The sequence below is a fragment of the Poecile atricapillus genome, chromosome 19 (assembly GCF_030490865.1).
Source record: "Poecile atricapillus isolate bPoeAtr1 chromosome 19, bPoeAtr1.hap1, whole genome shotgun sequence".
Lineage (NCBI taxonomy): Eukaryota > Metazoa > Chordata > Aves > Passeriformes > Paridae > Poecile > Poecile atricapillus.
The window spans coordinates 6235843-6263237 of record NC_081267.1 but is presented as its reverse complement, the minus strand read 5'-3'; the positions used below and the strand labels follow the sequence as shown (position 1 = coordinate 6263237).

The 27395-nt window shown below is 50.9% G+C and overlaps 1 pseudogene; it reads right to left on the bottom strand.

Moving 5' to 3' along the window:
* The window catches only part of LOC131586333 (uncharacterized), a 705318-nt pseudogene that overhangs the window by 220160 nt on the left and 457763 nt on the right, over positions 1-27395 (bottom strand).

The following is a 27395-nucleotide window of genomic DNA, read 5'->3' as shown; positions in this document are numbered from 1 at the left end:
TGTTTAAAGAGTTCAGGATAATCTCAGTTCTAAATAATTTCTTGTATTTTAATGTTAAGTTGTAACTTTTAACTATAAGTAGTTAACCTGTGGCTTGTTAGCTTAAAGGATTGTGATCCTGTCTGCCAGCTCCTGGAAGGGAGTGTTGCAAACTCAATTTAGTACACAAAGCATATTGCTTGCTGAAGAGAATTAAGTTTGTCAAGTTAACTAGAAAACTTCATTCAAATTAAACCCATGGTGTCCCTGTTATCATGTCTGCAAAGGGCCCTTGCAGATAGGGTAACAGAGAGCATTTTATATTTTTTAATTTAACCAAAAAGGGTAAATAGTCACAGTATGGTCACAGTACAGCTGGTCAGGACTGGACAAGGTAAATCTAGACATAACACAAATCTAATTTAGCAGTAAATTCTCTTTAGCCATAGATTTTAGCACAAATTTAATTTAGTGAGCCTAATTCATGTCTGAACCACTGCACACCACTGGCCAAGATGCTGGGCAGGGAGAGAAGTATCAGCCAATGGCTGTCTAGCCTGGGAAATTTGAATTTGGTATTCAAGTGAGTTCTGAATAATAAACGAGGCTGTTTTGTCTGATGAGCAACTGGAGCATGAATCGTGGATTTTGTCTCCTCACTGACGACCGGCACGTTACAGATACACCTTGGGCAGTACAAGAGCCTGGCCAGGGCTACACCCAAGATGGACCAAAAATGGTCATAAAAATGGACAACTCATCACGAGGTCCCATATTTTTAGAAGTTTAGGTTCATCTGCATATTTGGGTTCATTGTCCAGTTACAGCTTCAGATGATGAAATCCCACCCTTCTTGTTTTCTCTCTTCAGTCCACCCTTGTTTATGCTTTTGGGCCTGGAACTTGTAACAATTGTCCTTGGTATCAAGCTAGAAAAGGAATTGTTTTGTCTACCTACTCTGTGAAGAGAGCTCACTAACACTTAATGTGAAGTTCAAAACTACAAACCTAGGCAGTGCAGAATATGAAAGATATGAAAGCTAAAACATGAGGCATCACACCCTGAGGGGCTGTGGAACTGAATAATTTTGGAGAGGGATTGAGAAGGTTTCAGTGGCATTAAGTGGTTTTGAGGTGACAGATCGATCCCTCTCACCTCTTTGAGTGCCAAGAAATGGAGACAACTCCACCAAATAACCCCACAACCCTCAAATACTCACAAGTATCTCCAAGATTGCCTTGAAGCACTAGTAAAATGTGAGGTTTTAGATGCCTTTGATGAATTTGTTGATTTTTACCACCATTTGTTGGATTTAAAGGGATGAGAATGAATCAAAAGATAACTGAAACCAAAATAAAATGACCTCCAGCCCAGTGTGTTCCCAACACAGATCACTGGGAACGTGGGTCATCAGGGCTCTGCCCAACGTGGGTCCTCCCATGGGGGATGGAGCTGGAGCAGTGCACAAAGCTCTTCCTGCACTTGGGGCACTCACAGGGCTTCCCTTACCGGTGCCTCTGTTGGTGTCTGGTCAAGTGAGAGCTCTGGGTGAAGCTCTTCCCACAGTGGGGACACTCGTAGGGCCTCTCCCCAGTGTGGATGCGCTGGTGACTGATGAGATTGGAGTTTTGCTTGAAGCCCTCCCCACAGTCAGGGCAGCAGAAGGGCCTCTCATCCGTGTGAATCCGCTGGTGCCTGAGGAGATCTGAGCTGGTCTGAAACCTCTTCCCACACTCACCACACTCGTAGGGCCTCTCCCCAGTGTGGATGAGATGGTGGATGGTCAGCTGGGACCTCTGGCTGAAAGTCATCCCACACTCCCCACACTCATAGGGACGTTCCCCAGTGTGGGTCCTCTGGTGGATGATCAGGTGGGATCTCTGGCTGAAGCTCTTCCCACATTCCCCACACTCGTAGGGCCTCTCCCCAGTGTGGATGCGCCGGTGGGTGATGAGGGTGGAGTTTTGCTTGAAGCCCTCCCCACAGTCAGGGCAGCGGAACGGCCTCTCATCCGTGTGAATCCGCTGGTGCTGGAGGAGATTGGAGCTGATCCGAAACCTCTTCTGACACTCAGGACACTCGTAGGGCCTCTCCCCAGTGTGGATGCGCTGGTGACGGATGAGCTCAGAGCTGAAGCTGAAGCCCTTCCCACATTGCCCACACTCGTAGGGCCATTCCCCAGTGTGGATCATCTGGTGGCGGATCAGGAATGAGCTCTGGCTGAAGCTCTTCCCACACTCCAAGCACTTGTAGGGCTTCTCCCCATCCTGAACCTGCTCATGGACCACCAGCTCAGAGCCCCGGCTGGATCTCTGGCCACCTTCCCGGCACAGGGTGGGTCTTTCCTCCTCAGAGTACCCTGGGATGGGTTTGGAGCCCCTCCTCCTGCGGGATCTCTGAAGCTTTTCCTCCCCATTGGATTCCTGCACTGTGGAGCTGCTCAAAACGGCCTCTTCCATGAGGTTCTGCCGTGGGGATTTGTCCTCCCTGGTCTCCATCCTCAGCTCCTTGTCTGGGGGAGGAAGGACAAGGAGAGGATGGGATTTGCCTCCGTGACAGAGGGAAGGGGAAGGAGATCCCCCCAGTGTGTCCCCGGCAGGACGGCGTCGGCAGCGGGGTTGTCCTGCAGCCGGGGGCCAGGCTGGGCTGGGAGATGGAGCAGGAGAGAGGGGGAAAGGGGCACTGACTTCCTCCTCACCTGCCTGGGTGTCCTGGGGTATCTTCCTCTTCCTCACAGCCTTCCTCTCCATCTGGACAAGGTTTGGGAATGGGAAATCCTGGTTTGGGGAAAAATACAATTCATGAGCACATTGGATTAGGGGGTTCCTCCTGCCCACGTCCATCTCTAGAAATTCCAAGCTATCCATAAAAACCTCCCAGACACCAAGATTCAGCCCTGAAAATTCCTCCCAGGAGTTCCCCATCTCTGGTCCCTCCCCTTTGGTGTTCAGGGGTTCCCCCCTGTCCCAGCTGCTGGGGGTCACGCTTGTATTGGTGTTCCCCTGTCTACTCAATTCCTGTCCTCCCCAGGCTGCTGGGAGTGCCAGGAATCTGAAAAGTTCCCCTCATTTCCATCTCCCCACTTAGGAATGCTGGGACCACCCAGTGTCGCCCCAAGGGGCATTTTCCGCTCAGCTTTGCAGTCCTTAATTCTTAAATATCCCCCCCAAAAAAACCCAACCCAGGGACCCCCCAGGAGATCTGGGCTGAGCTCCCCCTCTCGGGGTACCTGTGGGATGGGGGGTGATGATCCCACAGGTGGGGGACTGTAAATTCAGAGAGTTCTTGACCTCTTGGTTCCTTCTCCTTTCCCTGATTCTCCTTTGTCCCTCCTCTTCCTGTTCAAGTGCATTTAAAAAATTATGGTCTGTCCCAAGGGAAGAACTCACCCTTGGTGTTGTATAAGGTCAGTCCCTACCTAACCTCCCTTTTCTTTTCCCTATCCCATTGGCTGTAACCCCCCTGTATCCCCTGGCCACCCCCTCCCCCAAGTTTAAGAGAGCACCCGAGGAATCTCAGCCTCTTTCTTGTCCCAGGCGATCCACATACAATAAACCCAGGACCACGTCTCGTAAGTCTGAGCCTTCTTTGTCTAAAATACCTTAGGTCCATGTTGGATATATTTTGAGACCCCTTCCCGCCCGTGTTCTGAGAAGGGCGGACACATCCCCATGGGGGACAAGAATGAAGGGGTTTGTGGAGTATTTACAACATCTTCCTCCCTCTCCTCCCCTTCCATCCTTCCTCCTTCTCCTCCCTAACGCCAGCGCCTTCTCCTACTTCCATCCCTTCTCTCTCTCCTTCTTCATCCCTCCTCTTCCATCCCTCCTCCTCCTCCCCCAGGAGCAGTGACACCCTCGGTGCCCCGTTCCCAAACCCCTCACAGCCCACGGCAGGAGCGGGGATGGAGCCGGGACAGGTCGGGATGGGCAGCGCGGGGCTCTCCGCTGCTCCCACCCGCTGGGGACGGGGGGAACCCGGCCCGGGGAAAAGGAGAGGGAAACTGGGAAAATTGGGGGCTGCAGATCCAACCTGGGGCTGGCTGGGGACCCTGGCTGGGGACTGCCAGCCCTTGGGGCTGCTCAGGGGAGATGCGGGAGGGGGAACACAGAGAGGGCTGGGGGATCCCAGGAGTGGCAGCACTGGCAGGGACTGGTTTGTACTGGGATCATCCTGGCAGTGGCTGAGATTGCACTGGCTGTGTACTGACATCATACTGGGATCATACTGGGAGCAGCTGGGACCATGCCAGGAGAGATTGCGATCACACTGAGGGAGACTGGAATCATACTGGGATCAGACTGGGATGATACTGGCAGTGAGTAGGAGCCTCCAGGGGGCAATTGAGACCAGGTTGGGGGCAAATGTGGTATACTGGGAGTGAATGGGATCATGCTGACGCTGACTGGGAGTGGTTGAGAGCAAATGGGATCATGCTGGAAGGAATTCGGAAGGACTGGGAATATGCCCTGCGCTCCCCAGAACCCCGGGATCGCCCCCCATAGGTCCCATAAGTGTTCCCCAAACCCTCCAGGATCCCCGAGTGCCCCCTCAGCGCCCGTTCGGGACTCCCCAAAGCGTCTCTGGACCCCCGAATGCTCCCAACCCCACAGATTCCCCTTCCAGCCACTGCTGGGAATTCATCTCCCATCATCCCACAACACAGTTCCGCGCCCAAACCTCCTGCCGTGCCCCTCGCCCTAAAGAGCCCGGTTACAGCTCCCCAGGTTCCCCCAAGTGCTCCCGAGCCGTATACATTCACCCCCAGGACCTGCAGACACGGCTCGGACGCAAAAGTTTTCTCCAAGCGCTTCCCCACACCGCCAAACGCGCCTTCCGAGCCACTTCCGGGACTACAGCTCCAATCATGCTCCGCGGCGCCCATAGAGCGCTATTCCAGCCGGGACTCCATCTCCCGTCATGCCCCGCGCCTCACCGGAACCCATTGGAGCTGCGCCTACAACTCCCGTGATGCTCCGCGGCCCCATTAAACCGTATTATACCGGCGCATACAACTCCCATCATCCCCCGCGGCCCATAGATTCCCTGTTACAGCTTCCCGAGTGCCCGCCCGGACCCCGAAGGGCCCCCAGATTCCCCTCCCTGACCTCCAAGTGCCCCCCTGGACCCCGAATTGTCTCACAGAATCCCTAAGTGCCCCTCCAAGTGCCCTCCCGGCTCCCCCAAGTGTTCTCCAGACCCCCAGGTTCTCTCTAAATTCCATCCCCAGACCCAAAACTGCCCCAAATGTTGCCCAGAAAAGTCTCCATGGATCCCAAAGTGGTCCCTTTTACCCTGTCTGAGAATAATTTAAAAATGATGATCAAAGGACTAAAAATAGGACAAATTAGCATAAAGAGTGAGAAATAGTTGTCAGTTAATTAATGAAGGCACATGTGGTACTTAGAGCCCGAGAACAATAATGTTTTTTGCTTCTGAAAATGTATCAATTCTTTTATATAAATTCAAAAACAAGATTATACGAATACAGAATAATATTATTATAAAAAGTAATTTTTTTAAAATAAATTATTTAGATTTTAATGATAAACAAAAATTGATAAATGTTCTCAATGCTTTGGGACGTCAGTCCCAAGTGGGCGATGTCAGACATGCTGAGGCTCGGGGTGAGGAGCAGGTTGTCCAAACAGGGGCAGCCCACAAGGGGCTCATTCTTCTCTGTGACCAGACCTCCTAAGAAGACATTCAGCATCAGGATCACTTGGGGAATGCTTCTGTCACCTCTTCTCTCAACTAGAAAATAAAAAATATACAGCCTTGATTTAAATGAAAAAAAAAAAAAAGTGGTGGATTTTCAAATCTTCCTCCTTAACCGAACTCCAAACTGACTCCAAGCAGCTGCACAAGCCTTGGACTTGAAGACAATGGAAGGAAGAGAAAGAGCCCCCGAGGCTTTCTGTATTTTAATGAACCCCAGGCTGGATTTGGGGCTGAGTCCAGGACCCTCAGGCACTGAGAGAAGGTTGAAGGAGCTGCTCAAGGAGTCAGAAGCAAAACTCCAAGTCCCTTGGAGCATCCCTGGGCCCCACTGACTGCCGGCTCCTGGCACACTCAGCCATGGCATGGTCCAGTCTCACGCTGGGACACCTCCTGCACCAAAATTCTACCCTGGCAGGGACTTTTCTTTCTCCTCCCCTCCAGGCTGAACCTGCCAAGCTGCACTTTGGGGAGGTTTCCTTCTCTTGCCACTGCCAAGGAAAGCTGTGTCTCCTGCTGCTCACAAACAGAGAAAGGCTGCTGGGGGATGTGGGGGTTGGAGGCTGCCTGGGGTACAGTGACCATGAAATCATTGAGTTTTGAAATATTCTGTGAAAGAAGGAGGGGCATCAACAAAACTCCTACACTGGATTTACAAAGAGCAGACTTCAGCTGATTAATGATGCAGATTTGGGGAGTACCAAATCAGGTACTGAGTTTTTTTTAAGGGAAACAGCCTTTCAAATCAAAGCATTCGGGAAGGATAGACACACTTCAAGAAAGAAAGCTTGAAGGAGCAGGAACAGCCTGAACTTCTCTGATGAAAAATGAGCTAGTGAGGAAAATGATCGGCCTGAGTGGGCAGGGAGCTTTTGGAGGAACTCAAGGAAAATATGAGGATGAATCACCTTTGGACAGAGGGGCAGGGAAATCAGGAAATGCTTAAGGATGTCATTAGGTCATGCAGAAAGAAAAGTAGAGAGGTGAAAGCTCAATTAGAACTTAACCTGGATCCCTCTATGAAGGATAATAAAAATGTCTTTATAAATACATTAATGGCAAAAGGAATGCTATGGACAACCTCCATTCCTTAGGGGGGATATGGTTACCAAAGACGAGGAAAAGGCTGAGGTACTTAACCCCTTCTTTGCCTCAATATTTAATAGAACATAAACATAAAATTTTAAATATTTAATAAACATTAAATAAATAAAACCACCTTTTCAACATTAAGACAGGTTTTCCTCAGGACAAGTGTTCTCCTGAGCTGGTAGATGGGGACAGGGAGCAGAAGAGCCCCCTGTAATCCAGGAGGAAGCAGTCAGAGACCTGCTGAGCCACTCTGATGCTCACAGGTGGATGGGATGGGATGGGATCCATGCTAGGGGGATGAGTGAGCTGGTGGATGAGCTCCCCAAGCTGCTCTCCATCATTTCTCCTCATCAGTCCTGGCTCACTGGGGAGGTCCCAGAGGACTGGAGGTGCCAGTGTGAGCCCATCCCCAAGAAGGGCTGGCAGGAGGCTCTGGGGAACTGCAGGCCTGTCAGCCTGAGCTCGGTGCCTGGTGAGGTTTTGGAACAGATCCCCTTGAGTGCCATCAAGGGCACCTCCAGGATGGCCCAGGGCTCAGACCCAGCCAGCGTGGCTTTAGGAGGGGCAGGTCCTGCCTGACCAACCTGATCTCCTTTTATAACCAGCTGAGCCGCCTGGTGGGTGCGGGAAAGGCTCTGGATGTGTCGAGCTGGACTTCGGCAAGGCCTTGGACACGGAGAGCCACAGCATTCCCTGGAAAAGCTGCAGCCCACGGCTTGGACAGGAGCACTCTTTGCTGGCTGCAGAACTGGCTGGAGGCCGGGCCCAGAGAGTGTTGGGGATGGTGCTGCATCCAGCTGGTGTCCAGTCCCTGGTGGTGTCCCCAGGGATCTGTGCTGGGCCCAGTCCTGGTTAATATCTTCACTGAGGGTCTGGCTGAGGGGGTCGAGTCCAGCACTCACAAATTGCAGATGACACCAAGCTGGCTGCGAGTGGCGATCTGCTGGAGGGCAGGACAAGGAGACACAGCCTTAAGCTGCACCAGGGCAGGTTTAGGCTGGACAATAGGAAGGAGTTCTTCCCAGAAAGGCTGATTGGGAATTGGAATGGGCTGGCCAGGGGGGAGGTGGCAGAGTCACTGTCCCTCTCCAGTGGAGTGCGGGAGTGACATCAATCTGTGCTTAATAACTGATTTTGCTTTAAAACAATTGCTTCAAAATTGCTTTCTATTACACCCTGAGTGTCTGTGCTTGTTTTATATTAGTTGATACTTGGTGAGGAGGGAAGAAGCCACCCATGCAAATGTTTATTCTAGGGGGGGGCTGCTAAGAGCTTCCTCTGTGCTTAGCAAAACCAACAGCTGTCTGGCTCTGAGAATTGACAACCTATGAAACCATTTAGAAGCTGGATCCTCCTGTGTGAAATCCCCATTTTAAAGACAGGCAAGCCCAGGAAAGCTCTCTGTTGTTTCCAGCTGTGAAGAGTTAACTGGGTGCTGGTCAGGCCGGCCCTGCTCCAGCCTGGCCTGCACCGAGCCGGGCTCCGCCAGGCCCCGGGAGCGGCTCTGGGCTGGGCCAGGCCCCTTCACCACGGCCCGCGCGGCCCCAGCGGCTGCCGGGCACAGGGAGGGGAAGCCATCGGCCCGCAGCTGGAATTGAAGGGAGCAGGGGCCTGGGACCAGCCATGTGGGCAGAACAGCCACGACTGTTCTGGCCGGGCCCCCTGAGATCTTGGCACAGCCCCAGCGCTGCCTGAAATCCATCACCGTGACTGCTTCGGCCACTGCCCGGCAGAAACCATCATGAGCATCTGCAGGTCTGGGTGAGATATTAACTCTTTCTGTGCACAGATGAGACCTGCAGACCTCAATCCTCCCCTTGGGTGAGAGGAAAGGACAGAGTGGGAGACTAATGCCACAAGTATGGTAGGCTACACCTGTCTTCATATGTCATTGAATTAGAGAAAAACTCTCTCCAGGGAAAATTATGCAACACTTTGCCTCACAATCCATCAGTCTTAATTACAATGAGAGGTAGATCCTAATTACAATCCAATTAGAGCAAATCAACATTGTGTGAATGTCAAGAAGAATTTGCTTGTCAACAGATGAATATGTGCCACTCAAGAATGAACAAAATCTGCCTTTACTTGGAAGAAAGTAGACATGGAGCAATGCAGTATTTGGGTTTTCTCCAGTGATAAATGGGGCAAGAAGCTGTAACAACTCACCTGTTTTACAGAACACAAGTACTGATACAGCCAATAGTGCACCCACACTGAAGGGATCTTCAGAACATTTCTTTATTTCTTAACAAGGAATGGGCAGCAAAATGCTGGCATTTATCTGAACTGGAAGCCATGTTCCTCTCCTGTTTCTCCTTGAGCACACTGTTCTTTGCAGACTTCACTGTGCAACCCATCAATCCTCTCTTGGCCAACAGCTAAATGGCACAACTACCAAAACACAGGTGCCAGCATCATCACCCCAGCATTATTCCAGCACTGCCTTGCTGGTGCACAGGAGCACAGAATGGGTTGGCTTGGAAGGGACATTTAAAGGCCATCTAGTCCAGTGCCCTGCAGTGAGCACGGACACCTTTAGATCAGGTTGCTCAGAGCAGGAGCTTGAATGTCAGCAGGGATGGATGCCCACCTCTCTGGGCAACCTGTGCCAGGGTTTCAAAACCCAGTGTAAAAAATATCTTTCTTATGTCTAGTCTGAATCTACTGTCCTTTAGATTGAGAACATTCCCTCTCAGTCTTGTCACAACAGACCCTACTAAAAATTCTGTCCTGTCTTTTTTACAAGCCCCCTTAAAGTACTGAAAGGGAGCAATCAGGTCTCTGTGGAGCCTTCTCTCTTCCAGGCTGAACACACCCAGCTATCCCAGCCTGTCTCCAAAGCAGAGGGCCTCCAGCCCTCAGAGCATTTTGTCCCTCCTCTGGACCAGCTCCAACAGGACCATGTCCTTCCTGTGCTGGGCACCCAGAGGTGGATGCAGTACTCCAGGTGGGCTCGCACCAGAGCAGAGGGGTGGTGGAATCACCTCCTTCAAGCTGCTGGGCACCCTCCTTTGGAGGCACATGGCTGGCTCATGTCCAGCCTCTCACCTTGCAGCAGCCACAAGTCCTTCTCAGCAGGGCTGCTCTCCATCCCTTCATCCCCCAGCCTGTGAGATCAGCTGGGCTGGGACCCTGTCATAGCCCTTGGACAGAGCTGCAGGGCAGGATGAGCTCCCTAGTGAAGAAGGCAGATCCCACTCCCCACACAATTCCACCCTGGCCATGAGGTCACAGCAGCCTGTGGGGTGACAGCAGGCTGAGGTGACAGCAGGCTCTGAGGTCACAGAGGTCCCAGAGCCCTGTGGTTGCACAGCACCACAAGGACCGAGCAGTCAGTCCTTGACCACGACTGTTGCGGCAGCAGCAGTGGCGGCAGCAGCGGTGCTGACATTGGGACAGCGGTGTCAGGACAGTGGTGGCAGCAAGAGCTGCAGGACTGGCAGTGGGCAAGGCACCATGGCCTTTGCTCTGCGCTTCCTCCTCCTGCTCCTCCTGGCAGTGGCCCTGCCTGACAGGGCTGCCCAGGCTGCTCCGTGGCGAGCACGGCGAGCAGGTGAGCCGGCGGCCGCGGTCCCCTTTCCCGGGACAGTGCTCCCTTCTCCCTGGGAAGCGTTGGGGATGGTTTTCCCCAGGGCTTTAGGGAGGGTTTCCTCTGTGGGAGGGAGAGAGGCCTCAGGGGCCCTGGGCTGGTCCTGCCGCCCATCCAGAGATGTTGCACGAGGCCTGCAAAGAGGGTGGAGAGTGACCAGAGCCAGCCCAGAGCTCCCCAGGCCCCTCTGCCGCTTTGGCCATGTCCATTGACATCTGGCTCCCACAGCCTTACCTGACCCCCTTGCAGTGCCCAGTTCCCTAAGGCAGAAGGGGATCCAGCACACCATGAAATGGTTCTGATCTGTGCTCCCTTCTAGATTGGGATCGTGACATAGAGTATCTGAAAGCCTTGGCACATAATGGTTTGAGATCCATGGAGAATGTTGGAGGCAAGTTTTCAATGTCCCTTTCTGCACAGAACAATCAGCGTCAAGGTGGCAAGAATTCACTCACGTGCCATTTCCCTCAAGAGTCTGAAGGTTGATGGATTCTGGAAACCTCGCCCTGCTCCCTTCTGGAGCCCTGAGTGATCCCACAGCATTGCTGTCAGTGGGAGGAAGGAGCATTTAGCTGTCAATCTTCTTCCCATGTTTAATGCCAGTGTCTCCTTCCGTGTGCTCTGTACAGCCACAGAGAAGAGCAGAGAGGAAGGGGCTGGGCCCAGGGTTGTGCCCCAGGGCTGTGCCTTGTGTGGCTCCTTTGCCAGCCCCAGGGAGCCTGAGATGCTCCCGTTGCTGCTGCCAAGCCCTGGCCCTGCCTGGGGCTCAGTTCAGAGCTGCTGGCAGCTCCAGGGAGTCCTTTCTCCCCTGACTGCCATGCAAGGGGCTCCTTACATCCCATTGTGGGGCCACTGCAGGCACGTGGTCCCCCTGCTCCTGCTCCTGAGTGGAAGGCAGAGATGAGGGAGTGCCTTGGAGGGCAGCAGTCACCCAGGTGCACTCACTGCCACTCTGGACTGAAGGAGAAATGGAACTACTTTCCATTAAGGTCCTCCTAGATGGAAGAACCAAGACATAGAAGACAAGAAATCCCTGGAGGCATCCCAACTTCTGGATAAGATTCTGAGTGATCTGGAGAGACGCCATGGTGGGTTCATGTCCCTTACCCTTCTCCTGAGACTCAGCAGCCCGGGGCTTTCTCTGCACATCTGGACACGCCATGCCCGGCACAGCAGGAAGAGATCCATGTCAGCCTCGCTGCCCCGCTGCTGCTTTCATGCCCTACAGGGCTGTTACCCAGCCTGGCCTGGCTGCAGCTTCCCCCCTGCCTCTGCAGGAAGGCATTTGGTATCAGCTGACAGGGAGCCCAAACTGCAGCAGGGGTCATAAATAACCTGAGATCCCCTGCAATTTCCCGGTCTTGGGCTAGATTGGGTGCAGGGGCTGTTTGGAGGAGGGAGGGCCCTGGCCCAGCCTCAGGAACCTGGGTGTTTTCCTTGTCCTTATCCATGATTTGACAAGTACTGCCTCCTGAAGATACCACCTCACCTAATGGTGAACAGTTCTATCTTATCCAGCTGTCCCTTTTCCTTTCTCAAGTGCTGGAGCAAATGTCTGTGCAGACGATGGCTAGAGGAAGCAATGTCTCTGTGCCAGCTCCTGATGCAGGAAAGGAGGAGATGCCAGGCCCAGGCACAGGAGGTAATTGCTGTGCTGGGCTCAGCCCTCAGTGGGGCTGTGTGCCAGCAACTCTTCCCACAGGGCCTCTCCTTGCATGGCCCAGCAGCAGCCAAAGCTGGAGGCGCCTCAGCTTCCAGGCCTCTGGAGCTCGTTCCCAGCCCCTGGGAAACGGGACTCGTGCACCAACATCCATCCCACTGCAGCTGCTCCCAGAGCTGGCCCTAAGCATCCAGAGGCCCAAGGCACAGGAGCAGCCCCGAGCAGGAGCCCTGCCACGAGCCCAGGGCCACAGCCAGCCCTGGCTCCCAACTGGGCAGGGGCTGCACTGGCCCCTGACAGGGCCTGGCTCTGTCCCCTTGGGCTGGGGGAGCTGTCACGGAGCAGGGAGGGTCAGGGGTGGCAGTGGCTGCTCAGGGATGGGTTTGGCCCGTGTCCCTGGAAGGAGCCACTGCCCAAGCAGCTGCGCTGTCCCTGGGCTCTGCTCCCGGCTTTCTGGGCTTTGTTTGGTGGCACAGCCTGTGCCAAGGGACAGCAAGGTGCCTGCAGGCACCAGCTCTGGGGAAAACAGAGAATGTCCTGGCCATATCCAGTGTGCTGCCAGCTCAGCAGTGGAGCACAGCACAGGCTCACGCTGCCCATTGCTCCCACAGAAGCACTTGGCAAGTCAAATATAAATGCTGAGAATCCACCGAGCACCCCAAGAGTGTTCTGCCCGCAGGATGTGCGCAAGTCCTGCATGATAGGCACAGTAGTGATACTGTTCACAGTGCCACTCTCCATGGTCCTCTGCTATGTTGGATTCCGGAGGTGGAAGGACAAGAAACGGTAAGTTGTTGTTCATCCCCACCCTCCAGCTTCTTGAAAGGCTGCTCACAGCCAGGAAACATTCTCAGTGAGGCTGCTGTGGACTTGTGGATAGTCCTTCGTTGCCCAAATAACTCTGTTGAGAGTTCTGCTGCTGCCCAGGCCTTTCATTGGCCTCTTAATTGCTGGGCCTTGTCCTGGGGAGCCCGCTGGGGCTGCAGCCAGTGCTGGCTGCCACTGAGGCTGCCTGGCCAAGAGCAGCCCCAGGAGCAGCGGGCAGAGGGAAAGCAAGGTGAGCAGGAGAAAGAGCGGGGACGAGATTGCCCTTGAAAAGCAGACACACTCTGGGGCCCGCTCCTGGCCAGGGACCCTGCCCAGAGCCATCCCCTGCTCTCCAGGGCCTTGAGGGGCAGCTGTCCAGCTGGGCCAAGCTGTGCCAGCAGCTCCAGCTGTGCTGGGGAGCCTTGGCAGCTCTGGGCCCTGCTGTGCAGGAGGGTCCCTGTGTGCCAGCGGCAGCTGGGGGCCTCAGCCACCTCCTCTCTCCACAGTCTCCCTGCTGCAGCTCCAGCTTCCCGGCCAAGAAGGCGCAACTCTCCCTTGCCCCCAGGGAGCCCAAAGACTGTTCGGTTTGACAGCTCTCAGACATGGCCTCAGAAGGAGGAATCGTTCCAGAAAGCAGAACACCAGCACTCCATGCCTCCTCCACGGCCCCCCAGCCCGGCTGTGAAGCAGAAGCCCCCTGAGATCCCCCCACCTCCTCCCCTCCCGAGCCAGCCACCCTGGTCCAGTTAGGACTGAAAGTGGGCCAGCCACGGCAGGGCTTGGACATCTGCTGTTGGCTACAAATAACAGGTTACCTGTGGGTAACAGCCAGAGGCAGTTTTCCTACTCTTTTACCTTCAGCAGGGAAGGGCTGAAGATTCTTCCCATGCCCTGTCTCATCCTTCACTCTTTTGATTCTCATATAGCTAGGTGCTTGCTGAATCTTTTCAAAGAACTTTATTAACACTTCATGTTTTACCCCACCTACCAAGGGAAAAAAAGAAAAATTTAAAAAATTCTTCAGTTTAGACTTCATTTTTACTGTGCTTGGGCCTCTCAAATTTTGAGCAATTGATTTTCCATGGTACCTCTTCCCTTTTCCTTCCTATCTCCCAAAAGTTCATCTGGACATGAAAATCAACAGAATTACTGAGATTCACCTCAAAACCCAGAGGAGAATCTAGCACAAAATATTCTCCCTGCACAACAAGAAATATACAGAGGAAAATACTGTGGGAGCTGAGGCTCGTGGAACTCCCAGAATCCTGAGCCTGCAGAGGAGGCAAACAGCCCTGGCAGTGGCTGAGGGGAATTCTCCTCACAGCCTCCTCGGAAAGTGTGTCACTTCAGGAGGGGAAAGCTTTTAAACTTTGCCTTACCTTCCTCCTGTGCTAAAATGTAAGGCTCCTCCTGAGAAAATACTGAGCTACAAACAATTCTCTGTTCCTCAACAAAGATACTCAGGTGCTCGACTTAAAGAGTAAAACTAAATGTGGTCAGAAATTTCCCATCAAAGCCCATTTGCAGAGAAACCCCACCATATGTGAGCAAATATTTATTAGCACCAGTTCACTCTAAAGATTGCTCCTTTTTCATCCCAGAGAGAATATTAGAACCATTTGCTCTTGATAGGACTCCTTGGATGGCCCCCAGACCTGGCTTCTCACCACGCCTTGCCTGGGCTGTTCACGCAGCCGGGTAGCACCACCTGACTTTGCCACCCTGTTCAGACCTTGGGCATGGCTGGTGCCAGGGTCTTCTCTGGTGCCATGGTCCCCTCTGGTGCCACGGTCCCCTCTGGTGCCATGGTCCCCTCCTGGCTCGTGGCGTGTCCCTGCTGCTGGAGGAGCCCTGCTTGTGCTGCTGCCTGTGTTCAACAAGGCCGGTGCTACTCCCCAGACAAAGAGAGACTAAAGTCACTGCTTTTGGCAGCTCATTGGAACAAGTTCAACACTTCCTCATCTCTATCACAGATGAAAACCCACATACTCCTAAAATCCACATATCAGCAGTATAAAGTCACCTCTTCTACAGAGGTGAGGAGGCCTGAGCAAACAGGTCAGCTTTCAAGCACATTGGGTTTTTAATTTAGTGGAAGCACTCAGCTGTTCACAAGCCTTATTTGCCAAACTGGACTGTGCGATGCTATTCTCTTGCTCATGTTAAAGAGGAGCCAGGGAGAAATTAGCTGAGAAACCAGAAACATTTGAGGCTCAGGCCTGGCACACAAATGGAGCAGGGTGGCACCTGCCCGCTTTTCCCACATCCCTTTTTCTTCCAGACAAAGGCGGACATGGTTCCACTGGGGGCACCATGGAAAGGGTTCTGATCTGTGCTCCCATCTAGATTGAGATCAGAACATGGATTATCTGGAAGCCCTGGCACATGACAGTTTGAGATCCATAGAGAATGCTGGAGGCAAGTTCTCAATGTCCCTTTCCACATAGAACAATCAGTGTCAATGTGGCAAGAACTCACATTCCATTGCCTCTTGAAGATGCCACCTCCTGTACTGGTTAACAGTTCTATTGTTGTGGTGTGTTTTGTTTGAGTGGTTTCTCCCACTATTCCCCTAAGTCATTGGTTTGCTCCTAGTTTGTATCCTTCTAACCACCTATCAAATTCTGCCTCAAGCCTACCCCTTGTTTTCGAATGTTCCCCATCTGTCATTACACCCATTTGTCAGTCTTCCCTTAGGCCAGCCTCCTACCTGAGTCACCCCTTTGGAAATCCCCTGATCTCCAATTCCCCATTGGCCCATGTGACCCACTCTGCTCCCCTTGTTTCCCCTATTGTATTGTTGAATGGAACCTTCCACTCCTCCCATAGCTTCTTCCTATTGGTTAAAATTTTGTACCTTCCATCTGGACTCCCCTATACAAAAACCCCCCACAAAGTTGTGTTCTTGGTCTTCAGTCCCTGGACCCTCCAGTGGAGTAAAAGCCTTTGGAACCCATACTGGAGGTCTCCTCCTCATCCTTGTCTCCACCATGTGCCTACCAATATCCTTGTGCCGTGGAGCATTTGCTCTAAGCCACACCTTGGGTCACCCTGCTCCCAAGTGTCACAATCCCCGAACACAAGTGGGAGTCGTGAGAGGTTTGTTTGATCTCAGAGTGCAAAAAGGACACCAGGGGATTTCAGTTTAAATCACAACAGCACTAATGCATCTTTATTTTAGTGCCAGCAACAAGGGTTATGTGATAGATGAGAGGGGGAGAGAGAGAGGGAGAGGGAGGGAGAGATGGAGACAGGGCTAAAGAGGCAAAATGCAAAGAGAAAAAAAGGGGGGGGGTTATAGCTACCAATGGACAAGGCAGGGTCGCTGGTGTCTTCTTCCATGGGGAGATCTCTCTTGAAGAAAATAACTTAGAAAAGTCACTTTTATAATCTGTTTCAAAGCGAGGGGCAGCTGGCCAAGAGGTGGGGAAATTCCTCGGCTGTTGTGATGAGCCCCCTTGCTCTGGGAAGCAGGTGTAAGGTACAGAACAGGCCGCTCCTTACAAGTCCCTGCTCAGCAGCAGGAATGAAGGCAGTGTACCTTGAGAGCACAACAAGCACACCTGCAAACCATCACCTGGCAAGCTTCCACCTCAACCAGGCCAGAACCCCTGCTCAAATTCCCTCAGGGTCTTCAGGGTCTCAGTCTCTGTTCTTGCGATGGTTGTGGGGCAGATGAGGGAAACTTCAGACTGTCTCTTACACCCTAGTAACCTCAAATGACACCAATGACCCCAAATCACCACAAATAACCCCAAATTACTCTAAAGGACTCCTCTGACCCCACACCTGACCCCAAATGACCCTTCTGGCCCCACACCTGACCCCACAGGACACAGACACTTACTTCCTGCTGAGCTCAGTCCTATACAACCCCAAATCCTTCAAAAACTCCCAAAATTTGACCCTGGGAACTTCCTGGACGAGCAGGGTTAGTTCCAGCACAACAAGGCTTTTGTGCCCTTCTCGGCCAGTGGGCACCCCAAAAATCCCATAAATCCTTGGGGTGGGGTCCTAAATCCTTCTGGAATCCCCAAAATCCCCAAATTCCTTTGCGGTGGGGCCCTACATCCCTTTGGGATCCCAAAAGTCCTCGGGGTGGGGACCCCAGACCCATTTGGGACCCCCACCCCTGAAACCCCCAGACCATTTTTGGACCCCAATCCCAAAGCTCCCAGACCCTTTTGGGACCCCCGACCCTTTGGGGTGGGGCGGTGCTGACGCCCCCTCCCCACAGGGCAGTGGCTGTGCCTGGGGGAGGCGCTGGCGCGGGCAGAGCTGTTCCTGTTCCTGACCTCGCTGCTGCAGCGCCTGCGGCCGCGACCCCCGGCACCCCCCGAGGAGCTGCCCACGGCCCCCCTGGAGAGCGGCTTCGCCAACATCGTGCCCCGCTTCCAGCCCCTCCTGCTGCCCCAATGAGACCCCCCCCAAATTCCAGACCGCTCCCCAAATTCAGGAACTGCCCCAGGATCGGGACCCTTCCCCATGGCTGGAAAATCTCCCCCCAGATCCTCCCCAGATTCCACTCCCAACATCCCCCCCACTTCCAGCTCAGGATGGGGCTCTGATGAGACCCCTCCCCAAATCCCACCCCCAAGATGCCTCCCCATTGCTGGAAAATCCCCCCAAGTTCACCTCAAACCCCGCCCTAAAATCGGGAATCCCCCCTGAGACCCCCCCCCCCCCCCCCCCCAAATTCAGGCCTCCCCAAAATGCCCCTTCTCAATGGGATTAGGACCTCTCCCCATCAATGGAAATTCCCCCAAAACCCAAAAAATTCTCCCCAAATCCCCTTCCCAAAATCAGAACCCCCCCCAAGACCCCTGAATTTCCCCCCAAAACCACCAAATGCCTCCCCAAAAATACCAAAATTCTTCACAAATCACCCCAAAAACCCCAAAACCCCTATACTCCCCCCAAAGTCCCAAATCCACCCAAGACTCAAAATCCCACCCCAAAACTCCAAATTTCCTCCCAACCCCAAATTTCCCCTCAAAACCCCAGAATTTATCAAAACCTCCAAAATTTCCCCACCCCCCCCAAATTTCCCCCAAAACCACCAAATTTCCCCCCCAAACCCCATTTTCTTTCCCAAAACCCCAAATCCTCCCCCTAAGAAACCGAAAGTTCTCCCTAAAACCCCAAGTTTCCTCCACCTACACCCAAATGTTGCAAAAAAAATCCTAAAATTTCTGCCCTAAAACCTTGAAATTCCCCCAGGACCCTCAAAGTTTCTCCCCAACACCCCAAATTTCCCCCCAAACCTCCAAATTCCCCCCAAATTCCCAAATTCCACCCCAAAACCTAGGAGACTCCCCTACAAAAAACTAGCAACTCCTCCCCAACCCAACCCCCCAAAATCGCAACTCCCTCCCCAAAAATCACTAGAAAAGTTGAGAACATAAATTTTTTATTTCATATTTTTCACACCTTGGGATGGGGGGAAAACACCAGAATTTCTGTGATTTTTCCTGTTTTTTGGGGGGATGGGCGTCTCCCCAAATTTTCTAGCCCCCCCCAGGCGACCCCTCCCCAAAATTCCTGCCCCTCAGCCCTCCAAATTAAGTACAAATAAATTAAAAGAGGAAAAAAGAAAAAAAAGGGGGGGAAAAAGGTAAAAATAAAGAAAAACAGAAAAAAAAAATCCCCTCAACCCAATTTGGGGGGAGGAGGACAAAGGATATATCGAGGGAGGAGTTGAATTCCCAGAAAAAAATTGAGGGACCCCCCCAAAAAAATTGGGGGAACCCCCACAAAAAAGTTCATTTTGAAAAATGCCAAAACCAAAAAAAACTGGCAAAAAAATGAAAAAAAATCTGAAAAACTTGGGGGGAACACCCAAAAAATACATTAAAAATTGGGAACTCCCCCTTGAATCCAAGGGATTTTGTTTGGGTTTTTTTTTCCCAAAAGCAGTGGGCTTTTGGAAGTGGCAGGGGAGGAGAGACCCCCTCCAAATTCCTGGGGGTGTCCTCGAGATCCAGTGGAGGCACCTGGTCTTGGAGTGGGACAAAAAGAATAATTTAGGAAAAATTAAGGGAATTTTGGGGAATTTGGGCAAATTTATGGGAATTGTTTGATATTTGGGGGGTCTGGGGGGGTGGGGGGCTTGATTTTGCAGGGTCTTGCATTTCGGGGCTGCAGGATCATGTCCAGGGAGGCCACAGTTACCAGGAACAGGCATGGGACACCAACGAGATGGGATTCTGCTCAGGAAAACATTCAGCTCAGGAACAAACTCAGATCCAGAGACAGCCCCAAACAGAGGCAGGGAGATGGGGTTTGAGAACCAGGGTGGAGTTCAAGGTCAGGGACCACTGGGAACACAGCAAGGGAGAAACCCCAGGGGCCCAAACCCAATCCGAAATCCCTGGGCTGCCACCCCACGAGGGATCCAGGGTGGAGTTTCTTCCTGGGCTCTCAGGGCCCATCCTCCGAGGCAGAGGGATGGAATTCCCTCTTGCCCACACCTCTCACTTTAACAATATTAATTTGAAACTAAATCTTTGCCTCCCTGGGCAGGGGCACCTCACACAAAAACTCACTCAGTAATGGGCTCTCCCTCCATTCATCATCCCCAAACTTTGGCTGTCTCATTGCAGACCCCACCCCACCTCCCCAATCCAAACCCCAACCCATCCCATCCCTGCTGGACATCAAGACCCCTTCCCAAGCCCTATTTCCCCCATTTCACACCTCCCAAACTCCATCCCACCCATCCTGCCCCCCCCAATGCCCATCTCACCTCTCCTGATTTGCATCCCACTTCACCCAATCCCCTTCCAACCCCATTCCACCTGATGCCTTCAGAAGGCTGACCTAGAACAGAGGCCGGACAGAGTTAAGAATAACGTTTATTAGAAGAATTTAAATACACCATGGGAAGTACAAGAGCCTGGCCAGGGCTACACCCAAGATAGACCAGAAATGGTCACAAAAATGGACAAGTGATCACAAGGTCTCACATTTTTAGAAGTTTAGGTCCATCTGCATATTTGGGTTCACTGTCCAGTTACAGCTTCAGATGATGAAGTCCCATCCTTCTTGTTTTCTCTCTTCAGTCCACCCTTGTTTATGCTTTTGGGCCTGGAACTTGTAACAATTGTCCTTGGTATCAAGCTAGAAAAGGAATTGTTTTGTCTACCTACTCTGTGAAGAGAGCTCACTAACGCTTAACAGGAAGTTCAAAAATACAAACCTAGGCAGTGCAGAATATGAAAAATATGAAAGCTAAAACTTAAGGCATCACACCCTCAGGGGCTGTGGAACTGAATAATTTTGGACAGGGACTGAGTAGCTTTCAGTAGCACTGCGTGGTTCTGAGGTGACAAATCGAACCCTCTCATCTCTTTGAGTGACAAGAAATGTAGAAAACTACAACAGATACGCCCACAATCCCCAAGTCCTCCCAAGTATCTCCTTGAATCCCAGATTCCCTTAAAGCACTAGTGAAAAGTGAGGCTTTAGATGCCTTTGACGAATTTGTAGACTTTTACCCCAATTTTGTCTGTTTTAAAGGGATGAAGATGAATCAAAAGATAGAACCAAAATAAAATGACCACCAGCCCAGTGTGTTCCCAATGCAGATCACTGGGAACGTGGGTCATCAGGGCTCTGCCCAACGTGGGTCCTCTGATGGAGGATGGAGCTGGGGCAGCACACGAAGCTCTTCCTGCACTTGGGGCATTCGCAGGGCTTCCCTTACTGGTGCCTCCATTGGTGTTGGGACAAGTGAGATCTCTGTGTGAAGCTCTTCCCACACTGGGGACACTCACAGGGCCTCTCCCCAGTGTGGATGCGCTGGTGCCGGATGAGGGTGGAGTTCCGCTTGAAGCCCCTCCTGCAGTCAGAGCAGCGGAAGGGCCTCTCATCCGTGTGAATCCTCTGGTGCACAAGGAGATCTGAGCTGGTCTGAAACCTCTTCCCACACTCAGGACACTCGTAGGGCCTCTCCCCAGTGTGCATCATCTGGTGGATGGTCAGCTGAGACCTCCGGCTGAAGGTCATCCCACACTCCCCACACTCATAGGGCCGTTCCCCAGTGTGGGTCCTCTGGTGTCTGGTCAAGTTAGAGCTGTTTCTGAAGCTCTTCCCACACTCGGGACACTCGTAGGGCCTCTCCCCAGTGTGGATGCGCCGGTGGGTGATGAGGTGAGAGTTTTGCTTGAAGCCCTCCCCACAGTCAGGGCAGCGGAAGGGCCTCTCATCCGTGTGAATCCGCTGGTGCAGGAGGAGATCTGAGCTGCTCTGAAACCTCTTCCCACACTCGGGACACTCGTAGGGCCTCTCCCCAGTGTGGATGCGCTGGTGACGGATGAGGTTGGATTTGCAGCTGAAGCCCTTCCCACATTCCCCACACTTGTAGGGCCATTCCCCAGTGTGGATCATCTGGTGGCAGATCAGGGTTTTCCTCTTGCTGAAGCTCTTCCCACACTCCAAGCACTTGTAGGGCTTCTCCCCATCCTGAAGCTGCTCATGGACCACCAGCTCAGAGCCCTGGCTGGATCTCCGGCCGCCTTCCCGGCACAGGGTGGGTCTTTCCTCCTCAGAGCACCCTGGGATGGGTTTGGAGCCCCTCCTCCTGCGGGAGCTCCGGGTATCTTCCTCCCCATTGGATTCCTGCACTGTGGAGCTGCTCAAAACGGCCTCTTCCATGAGGTTCTGCCGTGGGGATTTGTCCTCCCTGGTCTCCATCCTCAGCTCCTTGTCTGGGGGAGGAAGGACAAGGAGAGGATGGGATTTGCCTCCGTGCCAGAGGGAAGGGGAAGGAGATCCCCCCAGTGAGTCCCCGGGAGGACGGCGTCGGCAGCGGGGTTGTCCTGCAGCCGGGGGCCAGGCTGGGCCGGGAGATGGAGCAGGAGAGAGGGGAAAGGGGCACTGACTTCCTCCTCACCTGCCTGGGTGTCTTGGGGAATCTTCCTCTTCCTCACAGCTGCCTCCTCCATCCAGCCAAGGTTTGGGAATGGGAAATCCTGGTTTAGGGAAAAGTACAGTTCATGAGCACATTGGATTAGGGGGTTCCTCCTGCTCACGTCCATCTCTAGAAATCACAAACCTTCCATAAAAACCTAAACACCAAGATTCAGCCCTGAAAATGCCTCCCAAGAGTTCCCCATCTCTGGTCTCTCCCCTTTGTTGTTCAGGGGCTCCCCCCCCATCCCAGCTGCTGGGACTCACACTTGTACTGGAGGTCCCCTGTCTGCTCAGTCCCTGCCCTCCCCAGGCTGCTGGGAGTGCCAGGAATCAGAAAAGTTTCCCCCATTTCCATCTCCCCACTCCGGGATGCTGGGACCCCAGTGTCTCCACAAGGGGCATTTTCCACTCAGCTTTGCAGTTTTTAATTCTTAAATATCCCCCCCAAAAAAACCCAACCCAGGGACCCCGCAGGATATCTGGGCCAAGCTCCCTGTCCTGGGGCACCTGTGGGATGGGGGATGATGATCCCATGGGTGAGGGGCTGTGAATTCAGGGAGTGCTTGACCTCGTGGTTCCTTCTCCTTTCCATGATCCTCCTCTGTCCCTCCTCTTCCTCCCTCTCCTCCCCTTCCATCCATCCTCCTCCTCCTCCCTAATCCCACCTCCTTCTCCTACTCCCATCCCCTCTATCTCTCTCCTTCTTCATCCCTCCTCTTCCATTCCTCCTCCTCCTCCCCCAGGAGCAGTGACACCCTCGGTGCCCCGTTCCCGAACCCCTCACAGCCCACGGCAGGAGCGGGGATGGAGCCGGGACAGGTCGGGATGGGCAGCGCGGGGCTCTCCCCTGCTCCCACCCGCTGGGGACGGGGGGAACCCGGCCCGGGGAAAAGGAGAGGGAAACTGGGAAAATTGGGGGCTGCAAATCCAACCTGGGGCTGGCTGGGGACCCTGGCTGGGGACTGCCAGCCCTTGGGGCTCCTCTGGGGAGATGTGGGAGGGGGGAACACAGAGAGGGCTGGGGGATCCCAGGAGCGGCAGCACTGGCAGGGACTGGTTTGTACTGGGGTAACTGGAACCTTACTGGGGTAACTGGGAATGATTGGGAATGAGCACAAGCATGCTGAGGGCAGCTGGGATATAGTGGGAGTGACTGTGACCATATGGGGAAATTGAAATCACACTGGGAACAACGGGAACCATGCTGGGGACAACTGGGAGCGAGTGGGAGTGACTGGGTCTGCACTGGAGGCAACTGGGCATGACTGGAACCATGGTGGGAGGGGCTGGGATCATCTGGGGAGGGACTGGGACTATACTGGGGGCAACTGGGTGCAACTGGGATCACACTGGGAGGAACAGGGAGTGACTGGAATCATGCTGAGCAAGACTGGGACCATACTGGCAGCAACTGGGACTGCACTCAGGGTGACTGGGAGTGGCTTGGAACAACTGGGATCAGGCTGGAAGCACCTGAGGAGTGACTAGGAACAACTGGGATAGACTGGGAGAGACTGAAACCACAGTGCAGGTAAATGGGAGCAACTGGAACCACACTGGATAATCCTGGGAGCAGCTGTGCCCATGCTGGGGTCATACTGGGATCCTACTGGAACTAGCTGGGATCATACTGGGAGTGACTGAAAAGGGGCTGGCTGTGACTGGAACCATGCTGGAGGTGACTGGGAGCAACTGGACTCACCCTGGGAGTGACAGGGAGTCACTCTGACCATGTCTGGAATCATGCTGGGAGGATCTGGGAGGGATTAGAACCATACTGGGGGTGACTGGATGCAACAGCTCATACTGGGAGTGACTGGGATCATCCTGGAAGTGATTGGAACCATACTGGGAGTGACTGTGGCTCCTACAGGGATAGCACTGGGAACCACTGGGATTACAGTGGGAGCAAATGGAACCTGACTGGGGGTTACTGGGAGCTACTGGGCCCATGTTGGGAGGAAAATGTGGACACATTGGGAGCAATTGGGATCAACTGGAAGTGAGTGGAACCATGCTGAGGGGATTGAGGCCACAACTGGGATCATACTGGGAGCAACTGGGAGTAACTGGGCAAGAATGGGATCATTCTGAGGTAACTAAAACCTTACTGGGGCAACTGGGATATACTGGGAGTGTCTGTGACCATACTGGGAACAGCTGGAACCACACTGGGGGAAACTGGGAGTGAGTGGGACCATGGTGAGATGGACTGGGACTATTCTAGGGACAACTGGGATCATACTGGTAGGAACTGGGAAGAATTACAACTATTCTGGGATCATGCTCAACTGGGATCATACTGGGATCACAGTGGGAGCAGCTGGGTCCATGCTGGCTGAGACTGGGATCCCACTGAGGGTGACTGGAATCATACTGGTATTGACAGGGAGCAACTGGGGGCCACTGGCCTCATACTGGGAGTGACTGGGATTAGACTGGGAGTGTGAAGGAAACTGGAAAATTGGGGAAAAAAATGGAAAAAAGCACAGGATAAATTCAAGGAAAATGGAAGGGAAAATTCAAGGGAAAACCAGAAAAATATCAGGGTGAAATCCAAAAAAATCAGGGAAAAATCAGGAAAAAATTGGGAAAAATATGGGAAAAACAGGGGAAAATCTGACAAAAAATTGGGGAAAGCCAGGAAAAATTTTGGGGAAAAAAAAGAGAAAACTCAAGGAAAAAAATGTGAAAAAATTGGGGAAAAATCAGGAAAAGACAGTGGAAAAAATCTGGGAAAAATCAGGAAAAGTCAGAAAAAATGGGGAGAAAATCAGGAAAAAATAGGAAAAGGAAACATCGTGAAAAACCAGGGAAAATTGAAAAGAATATTTGCGAAATCAGGAAAAAAACTGGGAAAGAACTTGGAAAAAATGGGGGAAATCCAGAAAAGAAAGAGGAATAAAATCTGGAAAGTAATAGGAAAAAACCCAGGAAAAATCAGGTAAAAACTAGGGAAATTTGAGAAGAAATTGGGAAAAAGCTAGAATAAATTTGGGAAAGGAAGAGAGAAGAATCAGGAAAAAATGGGAAATACATGAAAAAAATTGTGAAAAATTGTGAGAAATCAGGGAAAATATCAGGAAAAGAAAGCCGAAAAGACCCTGGGAAAAATCATGAAAAAATTGGGAAAAATATTGGAAAAATGAAGGAAAAAACAGAAATATTTGAGAAAAAATTGCAAAAAAATAAGGAAAATAATTTGGAAAAAATCAGAGGAAAAATGTGGAAAAAAAAGAGAATCAGTGGAAAATCAGGGAAACAAACAGGAAAAGGATAAAAAAATCTGGAAAAATCTGAAAAAAATAATGAAAAAAATCAGGAAAGAATTGGGAAAAAACAGAAAGATTAGGGAAAGGAAAAGGGAAAAATCAGGGAAAAAAATGGGATTAAAACAGGAAAAAGCACAAAAATCAAGGAAAACTTTAAGAAAAAAAATGGGAAAAATTTGAAAATACATCAGAAAAATAAAAAAATAATGAAAAAAAAATCAGGAAAAAAATCAGGAAAAATCAGGAAATAATGGGGAATATCTGGAAAAATATTGAGCAAATATTAGGTAAAATCAAGAAAAGAGAGGGAAGAAACCTGGAAAAAAACAGGAAAAATCAGTAAAGAAATTAGGAAATACATGAAAAAATCAGGGACAAATTGTGAAAAAAAATGGGGAATAACCAGGAATAAATTGCGAAAAGAAGAGGGAAAAATCAGGAAAAACTAAGTGAAAATCAAGAAAAAAAATTAGGAAAAAAATTGGGAAAAAAACAGGGAAAAATCAGGAAAAGAAAGAGGAAGAAGACTGGGAAAAAATTGGGAAAAATCAAGGGAAAAAAAATGAGTACAAGAAAGTGGGGAAAAACTTTGTAAAATTGGGAAAAAACTAGGAAATATCAAGGAAACAAACAGGAAAAAAATCAGGAAAAATTAGGAAAAAAAGGGAAGTATTTGGACAAATCAGAGGGAAAAATCAGAAAAAAAATTGAAAAATATGTGAAAAAAATTCTGAAAAAAATTGTGAAAAATCAGGAAAAAAATAAGAAAAAGGGAATAAAACCTGGAAAAAGTCAGGGAAAAAAATCAGAAAAAAAAAATGAAAAAATTGGGGGAAAATCAGGAAAAAAAATGGGAAAAACAAGGGAAAAAATTGGGAAAAAATGGGAAAAACCAGAAAAATTATGGAAAAATTTGATAAAAAGTTGGGGAAAAGACAAAAAAAATTTGGGAAGAGGGAAAAATCAGGAAAAACAAAAAAATCAGGGAAAAAAATGGTGAAAAAACTGGGAAAAATCCAGGGAAAATCAGGAAAATTAATTAAAAAAAAAAAAAAGAGAGAAAAGAATTGGGGAAAATAATGGGGAAAATCAGGAAAAAAACAGGATGAAATCCCCCTATCCCATTTTTCCATGGAATTTTGGGAATTGCGTACCTGGGAGGTCATAGAAGAATTTCCAGACCTGGGAATCCAGGGAGTGGGGAAAGGTGGAATTGCAGATGAGCTGGTCCAGATTTTTGGGAAGGTAGATGGCCTGGTCCTATTCCAGCTTCCAGAATGTTCAGATGAATCCCACTCCTCCTTCTGGCTAGAAATCATGGAAAAATCATGGAAAAATAATGGGAAAGCTGTGATTCAAATTCATGGAGTTTTGCCCCCAAAACACCCTTTTTTCCCACCAAAACCTCTATTTTTCCCCCCCAAAATATTAATTTTTTGGAATAATTAAATGGGGAAGATTAGGGGGAAATAGGGAAAAATAGGATGGAAATGGAGCAAAAATGGGGGAAATTTGAGCCAAAATGGGAAAATAATAGGGAAAAAATGGGATAAAAATAGGGGAAAATGGGATGGAAATGGAGGAAAAATTGGGGAAAATGGGAGAAAGGAATGGAAGAAGATGGGGATAAAATGATGGAAAAATGAGATAAAACCAGGATAAAAATGGGGAAAAAAATGAGAGCAACTGGGAGAAAAATGAAGGGAAAATGGGAATAAAAACGGTAAAAATGAAGTGAAAGTGGGAGAAAAATTGAAGAAAATGGGGAAAACAGGAGAGAAGATGGGGAACAAACTGGGGGAAAATAGAGCAAAAAGAGGATAAAATGGGGAAATGGGGAATAAATAGATTAAAAATGGGGGAAAATTGGGAAAAATTAGGACAACATGAAGAAAAAATTGAGTAAAAATGCAGGAAAAAATAGAAAAAAAACCCAGAAAAATTAAGAAAAAATTGAGGAAAATGAGATTAAAAAGGGGGAAATGGAGGAAAAAAATGGGGAAAGTTTTGGGGAAAAAATAAAAAATAGAATAAAAATGGGGGAAAATGATATGAAAATGGGATAAAAATGAGAAAATACAGCAAACATGGGAAAAAATGGGATAAAAATGGGGAAAAATGGGATAAAAATGGGGGAAAATGGGATAAAAATGTGGAAAAATGGGATAAAATGGAGACAAATTGTACTCTCATAGGGAATGACTGGGAGTGATTTGGCTTACCGTGGGGCACAGAGGAAACTGAAACCACACGGGGGGAGCAACTGGGCAATGCTGGGAGCAGCCACTGCCGGCACCGGGAGCCCCGAACCCCTTTCCCGGCCGTGCCGGACCCGCATCCCCCCGGCCCCTTTGCCGGGGCT